Source organism: Leptopilina heterotoma, unplaced genomic scaffold, assembly GCF_015476425.1.
Source record: "Leptopilina heterotoma isolate Lh14 unplaced genomic scaffold, ASM1547642v1 Lhet_27, whole genome shotgun sequence".
NCBI classification, from domain to species: Eukaryota; Metazoa; Arthropoda; class Insecta; order Hymenoptera; family Figitidae; genus Leptopilina; species Leptopilina heterotoma.
Window position 1 is genome coordinate 2277697 of NW_025110978.1, and position 21848 is coordinate 2299544.

General features: G+C 25.4%; 1 protein-coding gene across 5 annotated transcripts in view; it reads right to left on the minus strand.

Annotated features, from left to right (window-relative positions):
* The window catches only part of LOC122503709 (suppressor of Mek1-like), a 188939-nt gene that overhangs the window by 53981 nt on the left and 113110 nt on the right, over positions 1 to 21848 (minus strand). Inside the window, exon 1 of one of the 5 annotated variants that reach the window (XM_043614365.1) lies at positions 3507 to 3643. The exons of the other annotated variants lie outside the window; for them this stretch is intronic. The gene's annotated coding sequence lies outside the window, so the exon portion shown is untranslated. Of the gene's footprint in view, positions 1 to 3506; positions 3644 to 21848 lie in introns of those variants that run through there. 5 annotated transcript variants of the gene reach the window in all.

A 21848-nucleotide genomic window follows, 5' to 3' on the forward strand; every position in this document is an offset into this window, starting at 1 on the left:
CAAATATAAACAAAAATTCCTCTTTTTTGTAGATAAATATTTATTTATTTTATTTATTTAATGAGATCAAGTTCCTAGAATATTCGTATATGGAAAATAAAATGTAATGTTTCCTTCTCACTTTGAGATTTTATTTTTTTCGGTGTTATTTTCAGGAAAAATGTCAAAATTTTTTCTGGAAATCAGGGAAAAGTTAGGGAAAAACAAAATCTAATGTTTGTGGCAACCCTGTGTTTCCATTTAGTCCTTTAATTATTTAGGGAGAAGTACAAATTTTTGAATAGCAAAATAGTAAAAATAGCAAAAAATAGTAATAGTTTTTTTTAAAAACCAAATAGTATATTCTCAATAATCTACAGAATGGTGATTAAATGCTATTTTGCTCTTTGTTGCGCTTTCACACTTTTGGAGATAGGATAAGTATCGAGATATCGAAACATCTGTTTAATATGAAAAGGGGTTGAGGTTGGTTAGGAAGCTATAGGAGGCAGATTTTAATCCTTGTTCGAAAATGATGGGAGCGATTCTGAAGTGACTTGAAGTCTCTTCAGGCGAGATGCTTAATTCCACCCCGTTTTGCCCCAATCTTCTCTCTCTCTCTCTCTCTCTCTCTCTCTTTATAAGGGACCCTTCCTTTTCACTCCCTCCACCTCGAGGAATAATCCTCCATTCTTTAATTCTCTTCTGACAATGAGAATAGATATTGAAAATAGCAGTAGATCGAAAAATATTCTCTTGGATTTTCTCGCACTTGTACCTTCAACGTTTTTAATGAATAACATAAACCGATGAATTAATTAGGACGTATTATGCCACCTCTGTTCGCGTCAGGTAAAATTAGCTATTTTTTGAGTTCTTTATGTTCCTATAAAATAGATCGATCTAACACTTTTTGGGTACAATAAAGTGGTCACTTTTGATTCCTCATTGTTCCCTATTTAATAACTTTAAAAATTATTTTCAAATCTGCTTCAAATTTTTGAACAATTAATCTTCATTATGTTTTTTTACTTTTTATTAACATCAAAATCAAAAAAAAATTTATTTTTTAAAAAAAAGTTATGATTTAATTCAGGGTTGCCTCAGGTCAGGGAAGTTGGGAAATTCAGGGAAAAGTCAGGAAAAGTAGAATTAGTCAGGCAAAAGTCAGGGATTTCTTTATCAAAACACTGTGATAAATTAAAGTTTTAAAATTCATAAGTAAATTCTAATACAATGCCTTCAATTTTTTCTATTACTGACAATAATTTCTATTTAAATAACTTAATTCTTGAAGAACTATATCACAATATTATTTCTTATAAATTATTTAAAATTAAAATGAATGAATTTTAAATTTTATAAAATTTCAATTTTGAATGAATATCATTAGTAATTTTAAAGAATTTAGATTTTTAAAAAAATTTTATATTTAAAATTTCTTCTGAAGTTAATTAAATTTTTTAATATGTATTTAATTAATTATTAAAAATAATAAATTTATAGAAGAATTTTAGTGAAAAACACTAAAAAAATTGAATTTTAGCCAAATTACAAATAATTGCTCTAATTCAATTATTTTCAAAAGTAATAATATTCTTTAAAGAAAATCAATTATATTCGAAAATTTAGAAAAATCCTTGTAAAAAATTCAATTATCTTTATAAATAATAAAATTCTTCTCCAAAATTTATTTAACAATTTGTTAATAAAATTCATTAAAAGAATTCAATTTTAAGAAATATTCAATTATTAAATAAATTATTTATTTTTATATTTATAAATAATAATTGAATTCTCGTGGAATTTTCTAATAAAAATATATTTAAAAATGAAGTTCAGTTAAAATTTTAGATAATAATTAAATATTAAAAGCATTACAGCATGAATTCTTAAAAATAATTGAATTTTGAAAAGGTTTTAAATTAATATCTTGTATACTTTTAATTACTTAAAAATTCTTTAGAATTAATTTTTTTGAAAAAGTTTAATTGAATTTTTTTTTAATTATTTGAAGTTTTTATTTTTTAATATTATAATTAATTAAAGAATTTTCAAATAATCAAAATTTCGTAAGCAGGAATTGTAAGCAAATTAATTTGAAAAGACAAAAAAATCTTTTTAAAAAATTATTAAAAATAATTTATTTAAAGACGAATTTTAGTTTAAAATTCTGGAAAATAAAAATTAAATTGAAATGATAAAAATAATTTTGAAGGGATTAAATTATTATCATAAATAATAAAATTCATTTTAGGAATTCAATTTTATGAAACATTCAATTGCTCAATGGGTTATTTATTTTTATATTTAAATAATTCAATTCTTATAGAATTTTCAAATAAAAATATATTTAAAAATAAATTTTAGTTAAAATTTCAGACAATAATTGAATATTAAAAGCATTATACCCTGAATTTTTAGAACTAATTGAACTTTAAAAAGATTTCAAATTAAAATCTTTGAAAATATGAATTTTTCATATTTCTATCTAACAATTCTGTAGTATTAATTGTTTTAAAAATAGTTTAATTGGATTTTTTAAAAATTATTTAAAGTTTTTATTTTCTAATATGGCTAGGATATTTAATTGAAGAATTCCCGAATAATCGAAATTTCGTAAAATTAAATTGTAAAAATATGGATTTGAAAATTCTCAAAGAACTTTTTCAAAAAATATTAAAAATAATTGATTCAAAGAAGAATTTTTGTTTAAAATTCTGGAAAATAATAATTGAATTGAAATTATAATACACCTAATAATTTTAAACTTTAAAGAAGTTACACTAACAATAATCTTATAATATAAAATAATTATTTTATTACTTGGTCAGCGTTAATTATTATAAAACATGAAGAAATCGAGCACACCGAGTCGAAGACTCGGAGTGATCCATTTCTTAATATTTTATAAAAATATTTTTATAAGTTATTCAATTTCAAAAGGTTTGAATTTTAAATTTTTAAAAATCTTAATATAATAATTTTACAATTAAAGAAATTCGTAAATAAATCTAATAAAATATTTATTTGAGTAATAATTTTTAGAGGGTATCAGGAACAGGAGATTCAAATTGTAAAACCGAAACATTCCAATAGGTAATTTGTCTCAAATTGACAATTGTCACAAATATTATTATCGCCTAACGATGGTCATAAATTTTAATTATGACAAGTGTTATTATCTACAGTAGGGTAAAAGTAAAAAACATGTTAGGGTAGTTTTTAAATATTTGACAAAGTGATTATAAATATGGGAAAATTGAAAAAAGCAAGAGAGAGAAAGAGAGAGGAAGGGGTTGTGGAAATAATAGTGGAAGTGAAACACAAACTACAAAGAAAAAATTTTTTCCTTTTTTTAATTTACATATCACGGGATTTTGCACATAACGCTGATGGCGCACTATTTGTCAAAAAAAGGGGAGAAAAAAAAAGTTTTGCGATTATCGGGGTATTCAGTGTGTCGTCTTTTTCTCTTTTTCGGTTTTCTCTTTAGATTTTAACATTTTTTTTTTGTTGTACTATACCTGGGACTAGGAAATGTATGTGTCCTCGAGCATACTGCGCCTTTCATCTCTCATCTCTGCAGGCGGAGCACTTATACACTCTGCTCTTCCACTTTCACCCTCCTTTAAATTCTCCATCTCTTTTTGGCCTCTTTTAAGTCTACCCTCTTCTATCTTGTCTCTTTTCCTTTTTGCATCATCTCTCTCTACTTTAAAATCTACTCTCTCTCTCTCTCTCTCTCTATCTCCTCTTTTGGACATTCTCCTCACTCTCACATTTGCACTAGTGCATATCTTGGTTTCTCTTCCTCACTTCGATGTCGATTTTCCTCAACGAGAGAGAATGATACTCCATATCAACGGACTAAAATGCAACGTGATTTTAATACTTTTAACTCCTTCATAATCCGTTCTCTATACTTATCCGAATGTGAAACACTCTAATGCACTTGGTTCCCTCCTTTCTAAATGCAGTTGGATTTTACAATATTCTTTGATTTTAACCCCCTTTTCTCCTGTATGACCTGAACGGGCTTGCCACAGCTTGGAAATAAATAGAAAAGGCAGAGAATATTATCAAAGTGTTCTGGAAAAACATCAAATTAGAAATGCTACCAATCTGCATTTTTTGGTATTCCTCAAAAGTCTTGAAAACCTCAGGGCTCGAACATGTTCCGTAAATTCCGTAAACGTCCGTAAATTTGCTTCAAGTTGGTGAAAGTCAGTTTTTTTGCAAAAAGGTCCGTAAAGTCCGTAATTTGATTGAGAAAGGACGAAAAATTAGAGTAAATTGTACGATATAATTTGGAGAATTTTAGAGAAATTAGAAATGATTGCAGAAATTCAATTATTTTTAAAAGTTATAAAATTCTTCACAAAATTTCAATTATGTTCAAAATTTTTTTTAAATTTTCGTCAAAATTTCAATTTTTTTAGAAATATTTAAATTCTTCTCAGAAATTCAATTATTTTCAAAAATTTGAATAAAATTCTTAACAAAATTTAAATCATTTTTTAAATTTTTCCTCAATTCAATGAATTTTAATATCTATTATTTTAATAAAATTTTATAAAAGAGTTCAATTAATTAGAAAAAAATTTAATAAAATTCTAAGCAAACCTTTAATTATTTCCATAAAATAATAAAAATTTCACAGAAATTCAATTATTTATAAATTTTTTTTAAATTTATTCACATTCATTCAATTATTTTCATAAACAATAAAACTCATAGCAGAATTTAAATTATTTTTAATACAATTTTAATCGAATTTCTCGAAAAATGTAATTATTCTTCAAAATTTTATTAAAATTCGTCAAAAGAATGCAATTATTTATAAGTTTGTTGATAAAATTCTTCAAAAGAATTAAATTTTAAGAAACATTTAATTATTCAATAAATTATTTATATTTGTTTAAAAAAATTAAATTACAGTAGGATTTTCTAATAAAAATTGATTTAAAAATTAATTTCAGTTAAAAATTTAGATAATAATTGAATATTGAAAGCATTACAGCGTGAATTTTTAGAAATAGGGTAAGAATTCCTGAAGTGGGCCCCTATTTTTTTTGTATCGGTGAATTTTTTTCATTCTTATATATGTTTCGATAGCCTACGATGGTATAATAAAAACCTGTAAATAGTTTTTATGTATATATCTACTTGTTAATCTGTAATTTTTTTGATTTTTTCATTTGTTTTGTTTTAAATTTCTTTTACTTTTCAAAAAATTTTTGTAACTAAAAATATTATAATTATTTTCTAAAGTAATAGAGAATCCCACTTTTTTATTATTCAAATGTAATCTTAAAAGTCTTCTCTATTTTATTATTAAAATGAAATAAAAGAAAAGATGGAGCACACATTTTATTTTAACCCCAAAAATTAAAAAGTTAATTTATGTAAACAAATTATATTTTTTAATTAAAATTTTGATCATTTATCGAAAGTACAATTCCTCAGGTAAACTCTCCACAAATTTTTATTAAAATTGGTTCATCCAATCGAGAGTAATTAGCTATTTACTAAAACGCTACAAATATCTTTGACCTTTAATAACTTTTGCAAATAATCGAATTTCGGAAAACTATTTACAGCTTTTTATTATACCATCGTAGGCTATCGAAACATATAAGAATGAGAAAAATTCACCGACCTAAAAAAAAATAGGGGCCCACTTCAGGAATTCTTACCCAATATTTAAATTTTGAAAACGTTTTTAATTAAAATCTTTGAAAATTTGAATTTTTCATATTTTAAACTAACAATTCTGTGGAATTCATTTTTTTAAAAAAGTTTAATTGTGGATTTTTTTAAAAATTATTTGAAGTTTTTATTTTCTTATATTATTTAATTGAAGAATTTACGAATAATTGAAATTTTGTAAAATTGAATTGTAAACAAATGAATTTTAAAATTCTCAAAGAACTTTTTCAAAAATTATTAAAAATTATGCATTTATAAAAGAATTTTAGTTAAAAACACGAAAAAAAATTTAATTTTGAAAATGTTACAAATTATTACAGAAATTTAATTATTTTCAAGAATAATAATTTTCTTCGAAAAAATTAAATATTGTTAAAAAATAATAGAATTCTTTTTAGGGATTCAATTATTTTCACAATTAATAAAACTCATTGCGGAATTTCAATTATTTTTAATACAATATTAATCGAATTTCTCGAAAAATGTAATTTTTCTTAAAAATTTTATTAAAATTCGTCAAAAAAATTCAATTATTTAAAAATTTGTTGATATAATTCTTTATGGAAATGGAATTTTAAGAAACATTCAATTATTCAATAAATTATTTATTTTTGTATTTAAATAATTAAATTCCAGTATATTTAATTGAAGAATTTACAAATAATTGAATTTTCGTAAAATTGAATATTGTGAACAAATGGATTTGAAAATTGTCAAAGAACTTTTTCGAAAATTATTAAAACTATTCGTCTTAAAGAAGAATTTTAGTTAAAAATTGTTGAAAATAATAATTGAATTGATAATGATTTGATCACTCGGTAAAATGTTCTTTTATTTGACTCGGACTAGTTATATTTTTGTCAGTAATTGGTCCGTAATTTTTCATTTTTGGTCGGTAAAGTCCGTATTTTTATATAAATACTTTCACTGGTTCGAGCCCTGAAACCTTCAATTCTTCTTAAACTTGTTTCGCTTTTGAATTATTTTAAAATGAAGAATAGTAATAGTAAGAAATAACTAATTCTTATGTAAGAAAACGTGATAGAAATTGCGTAACGCTTTTCGGTTGAATGATGTAGTGTGCAAATAAGTTAAATGAGATAATGATTGTCGGAGAAAGAAGGAAGCAGCTGCTGGAATTTCTGGATTTAAGTTAACCGCGGAAACATAATGTTATTTTGCAAGGGTGCGTCTTTGAATTTATCCCATAGCTTTGTAATGCCATAAACAGATACCAGGGATTAAGGCAACCCCTTTACTGTATAGGATGTCTTCTCGCAATCTTTACTTAAGCGCTTCCTTGTACGACAGGCTAACTAACACCCCCTTTAAAGACCAAAAGACCACTCAAGCCGATACGAGGATTTACTTCGGTCTTTCGAATGCACTTACATCTCGAAACACGTGCTTCCCCTAAAATCTTGAATCACTTAAAATTCACGTTTCGAAATTGCAAGACAAAATTTTAATTCTTCGAGTACATTTTTCATTTTCAACATATTTTGTATGAAACGTTGTAAAGCAGAGAAGTATTCGTGAAAAAATGTCTGCGTCTTCAGTGCTGTTTTCTGATCCATTTTTGCTTCTCTTCCCTGCCTGATGTAATTACAACACAGTTTTTCTAAGAATATCAAATTGAGACAAAACAAAAATCAAAACGTTGCTTCGCAACACTTTTGATTTTTTTTTTCATTATTGTGTAAAAATCGTTAAGAGTAGAAAAGAAAAAGAATAAAAATTTTCTTAATTTTCTTTCGAAACGCTTATAAAATTATGAAAAAAATGACACCTAATAGAAGAGATTACGTCAAGTTTTTTGGTAGATATCTACAACTGGAGCTATTTTGTGCACGCGAGGTTTTAATTAATAAAATCTTTAATATAAATTATTTTAATTTGCCATTTTTGTAAAACATTGTTCGATTACAGGACAATAGTGGGCACTAAATTGTTATTATTTAATTCTTTGTCAGTTAACAAAAAAGGAATTCGTAAAAAACGGAAAAAACATATATCAGTACTTTATTTTCTTTTCTTTTTTTTTAAATTTAAATTTTAATAAATCGTTGAGTCAAAAATAGCTATATTTAGAGCACAAAATTTAAAAACCTGATTTTTTGAAACCAGGAGAATGTGAAAAAAAATTTTTAATTTCTGTCTAAGTAGTAGAATTGGTTTTAGTCAGACAAAAAGTAGAAAAACTGTTTGTAATTCAGTTTCTAGTAGTAAAAAATGTATTTAGTCAGACAACGAGTCTGTACATTTAATACAATTTAATTTAATATTTATTTTATAAATTTATTAATATTTATTTTATAAATTTATTAATATTTATTTTATAAATTTATTAATATTTATTTTATAAATTTATTAATATTAATACATATATACATGATTTTAAATCGGTTAGATTTTAGTGTCAGTAATACAAACTGTTTGATTCTGATAAAATAGTTGCAATTCTCGTAAGCATGATCGCAATAGAAACAAAATACTTCAAATTAGTGGTAAAAACAAGTTCGAGTCAGACTGAAAATTGATTAAATATTTCTTGTAATTTTGCGTCCAGTAGTAAAAATTACATACTGTCAGGCAGCCTATTCAATTCTTTTCAATTTGGCATCAGTAGTATAAGAAAGTTTCATTTAGGCAAAATTATCAAGTTTCTTGTAATTCTATTTCTAGTAGTAAAATAAATATTTAGTCAGACAACGTTTAAATTTTTTTTCTTTTATACTTTTAAAAAGAATTTGAATAGAAATTTTAATGTCTCTCTTCAAATTTTGGTGGCAGTAGTAAGATTGGTTTTAGTCAGTCAAAAAATAATGGGATTTTTTTTAATTCGGTTTCTAGTGGTGGAAAATTTGTTTAGTCAGACAAAGATATCGTAAATTTATTTTTTATATAATTTAATATTTTTTTGTACATTTATTTATATTTATATTTTTATTTTTATTATTTAAAATATTTAATTTAATTTCAGTGAATAACATTTTTCAAGTCAAACAAAATATTTGAAATTCTCAACAGCATGATTCCGGAAAAATATTTAAAAAATATTTGCAGTTTTCTCTTTTAATTTTGATTCGCATCAGTAGAAAAGGCAAGTTTCAGTCAGACTAAGAATGAATTAAATTTCTTGTAGTTTTTCCTCCAGTAGTAAAAAGTGTATTTAGTCAGACAGTTTTTTCAATTCTTTTCATTTTGGTATCAGTAGTAAGAACAAGTTTCAGGTAGGGAAAATTATCAAATTTCTTCTAATTCTGATTTCAGTAGTAAAATAAATATTCAGTCACACAAAGATTAGATTTTCTTTCTGTTTTTTTTAAAAGAGTTTGGATAGAAATTTTAATATCACTCTTCAAATTTAGGTCGCAGTAGTAAGATTGGTTTTAGTCAGTCAAAAAATAGTCATACTTTTTTAATTTTGTTTTTATTTCGGCAGAATATTTATATTTAGTCCGATAGTCGTTTTAATTATTTTCAATTTTTGTTTAAGTAGTAAAATTATGTTTGAGACAGGAAAAATTGTCAAATTTCTTGTAATTACGCTTCTAGTAGAAAGAAATGAGTTTGGTTAGACAACGTTTAATTTCTTTTTCTTTTTTTTTAAGGAATATGAAGAGGAAGTGTTGAGTTTCATTTTAAATTTCGAACTAAGTAGTAAATGTGAATTTAGTCAGACAAAATGTAGTTAAACTTTTTGTAGTACGGTTTTCAGTAGTAAAAAATGCTTTTAGTCAGACATTGTTTGAATTTTCTTCTTTCCTCTTTTATAACAATTAGAATAAATATTTTTAAATTTGTTTTTAAAGTTTTGTCTGACTACACAGTAAAATCAGTTTTAGTGAGACAAAATATAGTCAAACTTCTTGCAATTCGGATTATAGTGATAAAAATTGTTTTGCCAGACAACGATCATATATATTTTATTTTAATTTAATATTTATTTTACATATTTTTACTTATAATTATGTTTTTTATTAAATTTAATGCTAATCTCAGTGGTAAAAAAATGTTTAGTCGGACCATTAATTAAATTGTTTTAAATATTGCAATTGTGGCGAGAATTATTTGCAATTATACAACAAAACTTTGAAATCAGTTTGAGGCAGTTGTAATTTTGTATCCAGTTGTAAAATATTTACTTCGAGTGGTAAAAAATGTATTTGGTCAGACAAGTATTATGCTCACATTTTTAATTTAATTTAATATTTATTTTCTTATTGGTCTACATTTATTTTATTTACACAATTTATTTTATATCTCGGGGGTAAGAAAATGTTTTAGACAGATATAGAAATAGTTGAAATTTTCATAAACATAATTCGAGTAGAACAAGATATTTTTAATCAGTCGGTCCAATAAATTTTAACTGATGCGGTTCGCATCAGTGGGAAAATATGTTTCAATGAGACTAACAATTGATTAAATTTCTTGCAATTTCGCATCAAGTAGTAAAAAGTATATTTAGTCAGACAGTCGGTTCAATTCTTTTTAATTTTTGTATCAGTAGTAAAAACAAGTTCCCGGCAGGCATAATGGATAATTTTATGTAATTATGTTTCTAGTAGTAAGAACTGTGTTTAGTTATTAATTTCTTGTAATTATGTTTCTATGATCATTTTCATGAAATTATGATTACACTGTCTGACTGAATATTTATTTTATAAAATAAATATTCAGTCAGACAGTGTAATCATAATTTCATGAAAATGATCATAGTGTTAATCACTGCTGTTGTTGATTTTAAGACTTGATTTAATATTCGTCTTTAGTTGTTAAGATCGTTCTTTGTAAATATTTTGTAAGAATACAAGGCAGTATTTTATTACGAAATAATTATTTTGATGAATGTTTGTCATGCGGAAATACATGGAACATGAGCGTAAATCTGTTAGCTTTCACCTAAAATTTTGCTTTCTGGCATAGTCGATGCAGATGCGATTTGAAAATTAGAAAATAGCTCGAGTTTGGCGTAGTATATATGGAGAATATATAAGATGATAGTGCTGGGAGAAATAATGATGTAACAGAAGAAAGACTGCTTGGTTGCGAAAGAGAGAAAGAGGACAAGAGAGGTAAAACAATGAAACGACGGAGTTATCTGTAATGGAATAAGTTGGCAACAATAGTACATTGTTTGGGTATGATGCTCGCTTCACCATGTTGACGGACATTATCGCCGGAGGTTGTGCTTCCGCCGTGACATCCTCTCTGTGTCAAAAGACGTCAGTTCCATGATTCACGAATGTATGCCACGCAAGCTCGCAAATGGGCATCCATTCTAATTCGAAACCGTCTATCGAACTATTCAAAGCACGTATATATGAATACAGTGAAGTAAAGCTACTATTGGCTCTCTGTAATGGCACATAGGCATATCGAGAGAGAGAGAGAGAAAGAGAGGGACTCCGCTTTGGGTCGGAGTATTGATAAAATTTCTCAATTCAACGTTCTAATGAGGGAGGAAACGAAAGTCGGCTGTTGATTAAACTTGGATTTAGGTCAAGGCGGATAAACACAAAACAAAAACAGCCTCCTCGTTAAATTAAAATGGGACTTTATGCACAAATACCCCGAAACGAGTTTTTTTTTTTAATTCTTTAACAAAGTCAATCGGGAAAAATTTTTACAGGACTTCTCTCTATCAATTGATATTCCAGTTGTAGGTCACGTTCTCCAATAGGTAATTAGTCTTATTGGAATTCGAAACCTTTGTTTACAGGGCAATTAGCCATTTCATTCACATATCCCTTTTCAGCGTGAATAAATATTTATCAATATGAAAAAAGGAGAAAAAAAGAATCTGAATGACAAAATACTATACACATGTGCATTGAATTTTTAAGAAATAGATTTACGTGATAAAGAAAAGCTGACACAATTGAAAAATAGAAGAAAAGAAATGCAACTCAATGGATATTTAGATTCGAAAAGTTGGGAAAGAATGCGGCACGAGCCTAAAAAATAATGCTCTCGGTGTAATGCAGGATTGATATGCATCTCGGTGCCTGACAGGGGCAGAAGAGCCACAGGCTTATTAATATTAAACAGCGCCACTTTCCCTACTAGCAGGCGGTTTGAAGAGATGTCGGTCGTTTGCGATTTCCCCTGTTCAACCACTACGCACCTATAATTTCTCATGTCCGCGAACACTTTTAAATAGCGGAACAAGCAATCCAGAAACTGAAGGGATTGTACCCTATAATCTATCTGGATACTTGAATGCTCACCGCAATGTGCGCGCACGCAACCCTTCAAATTCCACAAGAATCAAGAGTTCCTCCTCAATGAGGAGGAGAAAAAAAAGTTATTCGCGTCTTAATTTTTTTTTTTATTTTCTCTCCTTAACTTTTTGCCACTTTTAAGAAATTTTTTCTCCCGTCGTTAAAAACTTTTATTTTCTAAATTATTTTTAATTAAAAATACAAAACATTGATTTGAACGATCACTTGACTTGAAGTGATCGTTCAACTTAATGTTTTATATTTTAATTAACAAGAGTAATGAATTCAAATATATATTTTTAATTTAGTTTGATTTCGATTTTTTTGTGTGTAATAAAAAATATTTTTTGATTAATAATAGTAACACTTAATATCAATTATTATTATTTAATAAAATTTATAATTTAACTATTTAAATAAATTTTATCAAATGCGCTCGAATTTTATGTTTGGAAATATTTTATTCCAGAAGTTATTTTTACTTAGATATTTAATTTTTTCTTCTCCTCAATTTGAATTTCGCGCCATTTTGACTCCCTACATTTCCGTCCAGATGGTATGAAAAATCTTTCACAGATAAGAGTAAAGGTCCGTAAAGTACTGGAAAAAATTAAATTTTTAGAATTCATAAGAAAATTCTGAATTTTGGTGTCTTTTTTGTTTGCCTCATAAACTATGAAATTACTACGAATTCTCGTACAAAACCTTCAATTTTTTCAATTTCTGACAATAATTTATTTTTCAATAACTTAATTCTTGAAGAACTATAATAAAATTATTACTTAGAAATTATTTAATGAATAATTTTACTTATTACTTTAAATATTTTATAAAATTTCAATATTTTGAATGAATTTAATTAGAAATTTTAAAGAACTTGATGGTTTTTTAAAAAGTTTTAATAATTCAAATTCTTCTGAAATTAGTTATATTTTTTAAAATATATTTAATTACCTAATTATTAAAAATAATGGATGTATAATGGAATTTTAGTTAGAAACACTAAAGAAATTGAATTTTGGAAAAGTTACAAATGATTGCAAAAATTCAATTATTATCAAAAGTAATAAAATTCTTCACAGAAATTCAATTATGTTATAAAATCTAAAAAAATTCTTGTGTAAATTTCAATTATCATTAAAAATAATAATCTTCTTCTACGAAATTCAATTATTTTCAACAATTTTAATAAAATTCTTGACCAAAATTTCAATTATTTTCAAAAATTTTTCTCAATTTAATGATTTTTAATATAAACTATTTGAATGAAAATTTCCAAAAGGATTCAATTATTTAAAAAAAGTTTCGATAAAGTTCTACGCAAACATTGAATTATTTTCGTAAACAATAAAAATTTCACAGGAATTAAATTATTTACAAATTTTTTATATAAATTGTTTCGTAATAATTCAATTTAAAAAAAAAAAAAAATTTTTTAAGAGATTCAATTGCTTCCATAAATAATAAAATTTATTTAAGAAATTCAATTATTTTTCCAAAATAATTCAATGATTAAAAAGAATTTTAATTATTTAAAACATTTAATTATTTCAAAAAAAAAAAAATAGTTCACAGAAATTCAATTATTTACAAATTTTTAATAAATTTCTTCACAATAATCCAATTATTTGCATAAATAATAAATTTTTCTACAACAATTGTTCTTTTCTTTACTTCCACTGTCTTCAATTAACTATAATAATCTTCGTATTTCATTCTTTCATTCTGTCAGTCCACACTTTGAAGATAGTTTTTGTGTATGCTTTTGTTTTTGTTGTTTTTTTTCTTAAAAAAAATATTGTTTGACAAATCGAAAAAATGCAGGTATTTTTTTATGATTTATAATAAAATAATATTTTAAATAAGAAAATTAGAAAATTTTTTAAAAATTATAATTAAGAAATAAATTTTGTTTATTATATATTTTTTTCTATAACAAATTTTGTTTGACTGATTTAAATTATGCAAATTTTTCTCCTTTTTATTTATAAAATATAGAAAATTGTTAAATGTTAAAAAATTATGGTTAAAAAAAAGAAAATATATATCCATTTTATGCCTAATTTTTATTTCTCGAGCATAATTTCTATTTCTCAATTAGGGGAGACCGGGGCGTAATGGCTAACTTTTCACTCTTTGTTGTTTTACTCGGACATTTTTGTTCTAATTGAATGTTTATCATCCAGAAAAGTTACTCTGGTATCTCAGCTTTCTTTTAAGACTACAAACGTCCCGATATGACTCTTACTTTTTATTCTACAACAGTTTTTCTGGAGCAATGCAGAGCTCCAAAATACGGCCCGAGTCGGGGCGTAATGGATAACTTCCGGGGCGTAATGAATAATGATTGCTAATTATTATCTACAGTTTCCAATCTTATTGCATATTGTAAATTAAGGTTCCTGGGTATTCCGTGAATGCTATTTTTATTCAGCAATACTTCAACTATCGCTTTTTCAATAATATTCTGTGATATTGGCACTCTCTCAATTTTTTTTGTAATTTCTCATTAAAATCGTAGCTTGAAATCTACTATTTGTAAATTTTAGACCAAAGCTTTAAAATTTTGTTAAAAATACCTAAACATACTTAAACTAAGTGACAAGCAATCGCGAAAACAAACCTACACTTCGCCGATATGGTAGGTTGCTTTTTATACATAGCGTATTGCATTAGCCAACACGCCCCGGGAAAAACTAGCCATTACGCCCCGGGGGTACTCGGCAAATATTTGGCTTTTTTTTAACAATACCGGAAGTGTGAATCAAAAATCTCGAATTGTCCCTTAAAAACAAACGTGTCAAGATCGAAACCTCATTTCAGTTTTTTTTTTAAAGCTATTTTTGAAAAAAATAGAACGAAAAAACGAAAATTTTGAAAAGTTACTTTCGTATGTCAAAAATAGTTTTTCTACTATATTTCTTACAATAATGAATAAATATTAATGAAACTTCCGACAAACTTGCAGTATACCAAGTACAATAACTTGTCTATTGTGCGAAATTATTCCAATTTACGGTTTTTAAACAAATTACAATTATTCATTACGCCCCTTAGCCATTACGCCCCGGTCTCCCCTACAATTGCTTTAATAAAATTCAAAGTTTTTTAAAAATAAAAGAAAAAAATGTTTATAAATTCTATTTGTCAATTGCAAATTCTCCATCCTGTCAAATTTTTATTATTTATGAAAATAATTAAATGTTTGCGTACAATTTTATTAAATTTTTTTTTAAATAATTGAATTCTTGTTGGGAAATTTTATTAAAACAGTAAATATTGAAAATCATTGAAATGAGAAAAATTTTTGAAAATAATTGAATTTAGGACAAGAATTTTATTGAAATTTTTTAAAATAATAAAGATAATTGGGATTTCAACTCAAATAGGGTAAATGCACTAGTAGTCGGACACTTAAGGATACAATCTTAAATTATGCTTTTTTTCTTGAAATAGCAAATATCTACTGTGTTTATAAGCACATTATTAATTAAAGAAGTTCTTCAGGATTAAAAGTCATATAAATTTGTTACAAATAGTTGAGTATTTAATAAAATATAAACATTTTAATAAAAAATTACGAATGCTTTAGTAGTCGGACACTTTTTCCCCTTGTTTCTATAGTCGGACATCTTTTAGATATGTTGAATTTATAAAGTGAAAAATATAATTTTTTAATTGCTATCGGCTGGAAAATGGAATTAAACCATACTAGAAGTTATTAATATAATATTTAAATCGTATAAGTTTTAAAATTTATGATTAATTATCAGCAAAACTTTGTGCCACTCATCGCGCTACTCGAAAATGGCTGTATCTATAGTCGGACACCATGATTTTTAAAACATTAAATAAAATATTTCTTGTTTAATTATTTTCGAAAATAACACTATTTTAATAAAATATAAACTTCACACATTCGTCTAGTATACTTTTTAAAGCAATTATCACAATGCATTATTATTTATTTGTCAAAAAACACGAAAGTGTCCGACTACTAGTACTGTCCGACTATACCCGCACTTACCCTATATGAGAAAATTGTTAATTGTTAAAAAATTATAATTAAGAAATAGGGAAATATACCCATTTTATGCATAATTTATATTTCTCAATAACAATTTGTTCAGAAACTCATTCTTGTCTTTTGAAAAAGAAACATTACACATTCTATTCTATTTGTTAATTACAAATTTTAATTTAAAATGAAATTGAAACTTTTTAAATTTTTAAAAAATAAAGGAAAAAATTTTACTCAAAAAAATATTCTGTTAGATTTATTTACAAATTTCAAAAATTTATTTTATGAATTTCAAAAATTTCAAATTCAAATCTTTTTAAATTCAATAACTTATAAGAAGCGAGTGATAAAATCATTGTTTTATATATTATAATAATATTATTACAGTAACTTTTTCAAAATTATTTTCATTTGTAATCAATTATTATTTTCTACAATTTTTAATTATTTTTTGTGAAAATAATTGAATTCTTTAAAAAAAATTTGATTATTTATATAAATAATTGAATTATTGCGAAGGAATTTATAAAAAATTTGTAAATAATTGGAATCCTAAGAAATTTTTATTACCTATTTATAAAAATAATTAAATGTTTGAGTACTATTTTTGGCAATTTGAAATTCATTTAAAAATGATTAAACTTTGGGGAAGAATTTTGTTATCTATAAAGATAATTGGGATTTCGACGAGAATTTTTTTTTAAATTTGAAAGATAATAATTGAATTTTATGAGAAGAATTTCATCACTCTTGCAAACAATTGAATTTCTGCAATTATTTGTAATTTTTCCAATATTGGATTTTTTAAAGTGTTTTGAACAAAGATTTGAATTACAAATTTTTAAATTCTATTATTTTTAAATAATTGCTAATCTTATCCTAAAAAGTTGTAGCTGTAGCCCGCAAATTGTTGCTATTGCGATAATAATAATTTGGTAATTTGAAAAAAATAATGATTAATATGAAAATAAGTGAAATATAATTAATAAGTTTTAACATATATATAATTATAATTTACCTTATCGATAAATGTCGAAGGAAAAAATTAATGAAACATTGCATTTATTTCTGATGATGAGTTGATGATCATTCGCAGTTTTTATGTGAAATGGCATTTTGAACGGGTCCATAAAGGACCACGAAACGTGCCTCGTATAATATATGGCAGACGATTGTAACATGTATGCACTTGGTATATACACACGAAGCACACGAGGCAGCGTGTAAAGCATTCTCAACGTGAATGTCACATGCGGGCTCCATTTGAAAATTTTCCTTTTACCTCTCGCCATTTACGCGCGCAGCACACAAAGCTCATTTTATATTCCAGCTCATTCCCAGAATTAAAGGCACAAAATCGTATGATCTACTCTTCTTCGGACCAAAGATAATCACCAGCTTTCTCTGTTTTCACGCTTTTTATCTTGCGCACATTTCCCTCTTTTTTTTCACTTTCGTCACTTTTTTATTTTTCGAGGGAGAGAAAAAAAGACGTCTTCCATTAACACACGCAACGTTAAGTCCAAAATTAACACATTATTTAACAGATTTTATTTATTTATTTAAACGTTTTTATTCTGTTGAAAAATAAAGAATCAGAAAAAATTAAAATAAAAAAATTTTCATCGGAAATTTTTAGAATATTTTTCCATTGTCACAAAAGTTAAATTGGAAACGTATTTATTTTTCAGATACAAGACAAGATGAAATTCAAGTATCGACTGCAAGTCTACAAGGTAAGATTTTATTTTTTAAAAACAAATTTTAATATCGCATTATGCAATAACAATTTTTTAGAAGATAGTAGAAGAGAAATTAAAGAGCACTTTCTTTTTTCCTTCCCTTGAAGATCGATGAATTATGATACAAGAAAATAATGAATCCACTGGCATAAAATTAATAAAACTTTAAACTTTTAAATTATAACTTGTCCATTAAATTTTTTATCGACAATAAGAGAGAGAAAGAAAGCCCAGACGCAATTACTTCGAAATTCCTGAGGATTAAATTGTCCAGGAGAATGAAATTTATTAAGAATTAGTAAAGAACATTTTTATACACGTATAATTGAAGATGCATAATAATTTATCGATTATTAACCATTTGGATTTTTAGTATAAAATTCAGAAAATTTTTTTGTCAATAAAAAAAAAAGAAAATGTCGTTGAAAATCACAAATGAAAATTTTTAATATTAAAAAATTTCAAGAATAAAATGAAAACTATTTCTCATTAAATATTTGCGGTATTTTAAATTCACTGGTTTATGACGAAAATTCGAGTAATATTTAGTGAATATTTGGGGAAAAAATGTTAATTAATTATAATAAAATGAAGTATATGATTTTTGTTGAAATATTCGTTTTTTTCGGTTCCTTTTTTTTCACATTGTATCTAGTCTGCAAGCGACAGAGAAAAAAGCTTGTCATAATTTTACAATTCCATTGGAAAATGGGTTGCTCTTCTGTATATTAGCTACTTCTATTAAGATTCAATTTTCGATAGACGAAAACTCTAGTGTCAAGGGCGATTCAATGCAAGAACGTGCCTTATTGATCCTTACTTTATCGTGAATCTTAAAGCTCTTAAAAATACGATCTCTGAAAGGTCATGAGTCTCTCTAATAATATCCCTTTCAATTATTATAAAACATTTTCCTTTTTCCTCTCTTTTCTTTTTTAAAATGAAATTAAAAAAAAAAATTTTTTAAGGTAATTTTTATTTTACGTTAATAAATTTGTAAAGTAAGAAAATTAGTTCTGATTTAAATAAAATTAGTCAAACTAAAAAAAATTTTCTTAAAATTCATAATTTAAATACAATTATTGAAAGTTATTTCCGTACTTATATATTAAAAAAATAAAAATATTTTGTATCTTAAGTATATTTTTTATTTATTTTACAAAAATAGGAAGAGCCCTAACGTATCTTCCAGGAATGGTCTTAACCTAATATTTATTTCTAAATAAATTGCAAATTGTAAATCAAATTATTAACTCACTTAAAAGGTAGGTTAGCCTACCTACTACTAGTTATCTCAAAAATTATAATCAAATTCTTTAAAACAATTTAATTATTGTCATAAATACTAAAATTTGCACAGGAATTCAATTAATTTAGAATAGCATTTTAAAACGAATTTCGAAAAAATCAATTATTTAACAAAATTTGTATACAATTCTTTACAATAATTCAATTACTTTCACTAATAATAACATTTTCCATGGAAAATAAATTAAAAAAAAAAGTTTTAATCGAGAATTCAATTATTTTCATGAATAATAAAACTTATCGAAGAATTTCAATTATGTTTAATACTATTCTAAATCAATTAATCGAAAAATTCAATTATTTTCACAAATAAAATTTTCCACAATAACTAAATTATTAAAAATAAAATTTTCATAATATTTATTATATTTCAAAAAAATTAATTACCTATTTAAAATAAATTTTTGCTAAAATTCTTACAAAGAATTCAATTATTTTCAAAAATATTAAAATTTTTGACAGAAATTCAATTATTCTTTTTAAACATTTTAATAAAATTTTTCGCAATAATTTAATTACTTTCATAAATAAAAAAATTCTTCCCAGGAATTCAATTATTTTAAGAAATTTAATTTCAATTCCTCGAAAAAACCAATTATTTAAAAAAAATTTTTTTTTTAATTTTTTGGAAGAATCCAATTATTTACAAAAATATTAAAATTTTTTACAGGAATTCAATTATTTTCAAAAAAATTTAATAACATATGACACACATTCAAAAATTTGAATAGAATTCTTTGTAAAATTTAATTATTTTTAAAAACTTTTCGCAATTCAATGATTTTCAATATCTACTATTTTCATAAAATTTCCAAACAGAATTCAATTATTTAAAAATTTCTATAAAATTCTTTGCAATAATTAAATTATTTTTATAAATATTTAAATTCTTTCATGAATAATAAAATTCGTTGCAGGAATTCAAATTATTAGCAGGATAAAAAAGAAGTAAATATTTTTAATGAAAATTAGGAAAAAGTCAGGAAAATAAAATATACAATGGAATTTTTGTCAGTTTTGTGAAGTGTCTAAAACGAGTTTTTTTGTTCGTCAAGTTTAATTTTTCGATAGCTACTTTTTTACTACTTTTCTAAGTTTGAAAGCTACTTTTTTAAAATTAATTATCGAGTGCGAAGTCTGTTTTTATTTTCATAAAAAAACATGTTAACATAAATGTCATTTGCTTCTTTACTAAGCCTATTAATTAATGAGTGCAAAATTAGTTTTGTGTAACTCTGCTGCGAACAAACAACATTCTTCCGACCGTGGAAAATTTTCTTTCAAGGTATATTTGTTGTATTTGTGTTAGGTATTAATTAAATGTAAATACATATGTAAAATAACAATTATTTAATGATTTAAATAAAAAATATAAATGTTAATTAATTAAATAATAAAAATATGTTTGACCTAAGAATTAGAAGTGAAGGGAAGGGGGTAAGGGCGGGATAATTTAAGTAAATATTTACTTGAATTGAGAAAATATTTTTATGATTGAAATTTATAAATTTTCTCAAATTAAGAAAATATTTTCTTCATTTGATATATAAATGATCTTGACTAAATATATTCTATATTTCTTACATGTTGATTAATTTCTTGATAGAATTCCATATATTCTTGGATCAAGAACATGTACTCTCCTACCAAGTATTATATGCCAAGAATATCATTTTCTTGATGCAAAACCATAATGGATAACCATTCTTGATTCAATTCCATTTTTTACAGTGCATAAAAATATATACAAATATATTTTTAATTCCAAATTTTTTTCCCTCTAAAGTAAAAAAAATCAGATTCAGAAAATACGTGTGGTTTTGAGTTTCGTTTTTCCAGTGGAAAAAAGTATTTACCAGTTTATCCGCGACTAGCAGTTACTCGGGTGCCATTCCCCATTCCGGCATAAAATTTGCAACGTTTCGGAGAGATGCACGATACGATTATATGTGTAAAACCGCATGTGCCTACGTATATATACAGGGAGAGTCGTAACACCTGACTAGTGGAACCTAGAGCCGAGTTCTTCTATCACTTTCATCCCTTTCGACTTTAACCCGCCTCAAGGAGTATACGCTCAAGGAAATACGGAGCTACGTGCTTCCATACCCCTAGAACCTACGTGGAATACTCATTGCGTCCGCCTGCAGACAGCGTCTTGACCTTAGATCTTTGACTTTTGAACTCCTCGCACCTGCACTGCAGGTAGTTTCACGTTTTTACTAAATAAACTTTTATAAACATTTCACTTTTCGTGTGGCAAAAAAATTGTGTCCATCGAAGATTAAAAAAATCCGATGGCTAACAGAAAAAAATTAATTTACATCTAAATATATATATAGATATAGTAGTGACAAGTCAAAGGGTCGTAAAAATCGGCGAGCGCTCTGGAGTCCACAAAAATGGTCTAAAACATAAAATCGTAGAAGTTTTGGAAAAAACCGCCTCTATTTGACCAGATACCCCCCTTAAATTTTCAACGATTTTACTGAAAGTAATTCATCATTTTGTGAATCCGCGACAAAAATTAATTTTCCTTTCGCCGAAAGTTCAATGCTTTCATATTCAGTGAAAAAAGCAATAAGAGAAAAATGTCTAGACACTCTAAAACCCTAATACAGAATAGTCAGAATACAGTCTCGAAGAAGTAAAGAAGGAACGGAACAAGGAAATAAATAACAGGACAAAATACAAGAACGGCTATACACAGTATAGGAAGAAGAAGAGACAATAAAAAGAGATCAAACTCGAAACGAGAGGTATAATATTGACATCCGAAAAGATCCTCTGGCTTGTGTCTCGGAAAAGGATTGCGAACCTGAACCAAAAAATGCGATGGGCAAAAAAGAGAGAAAA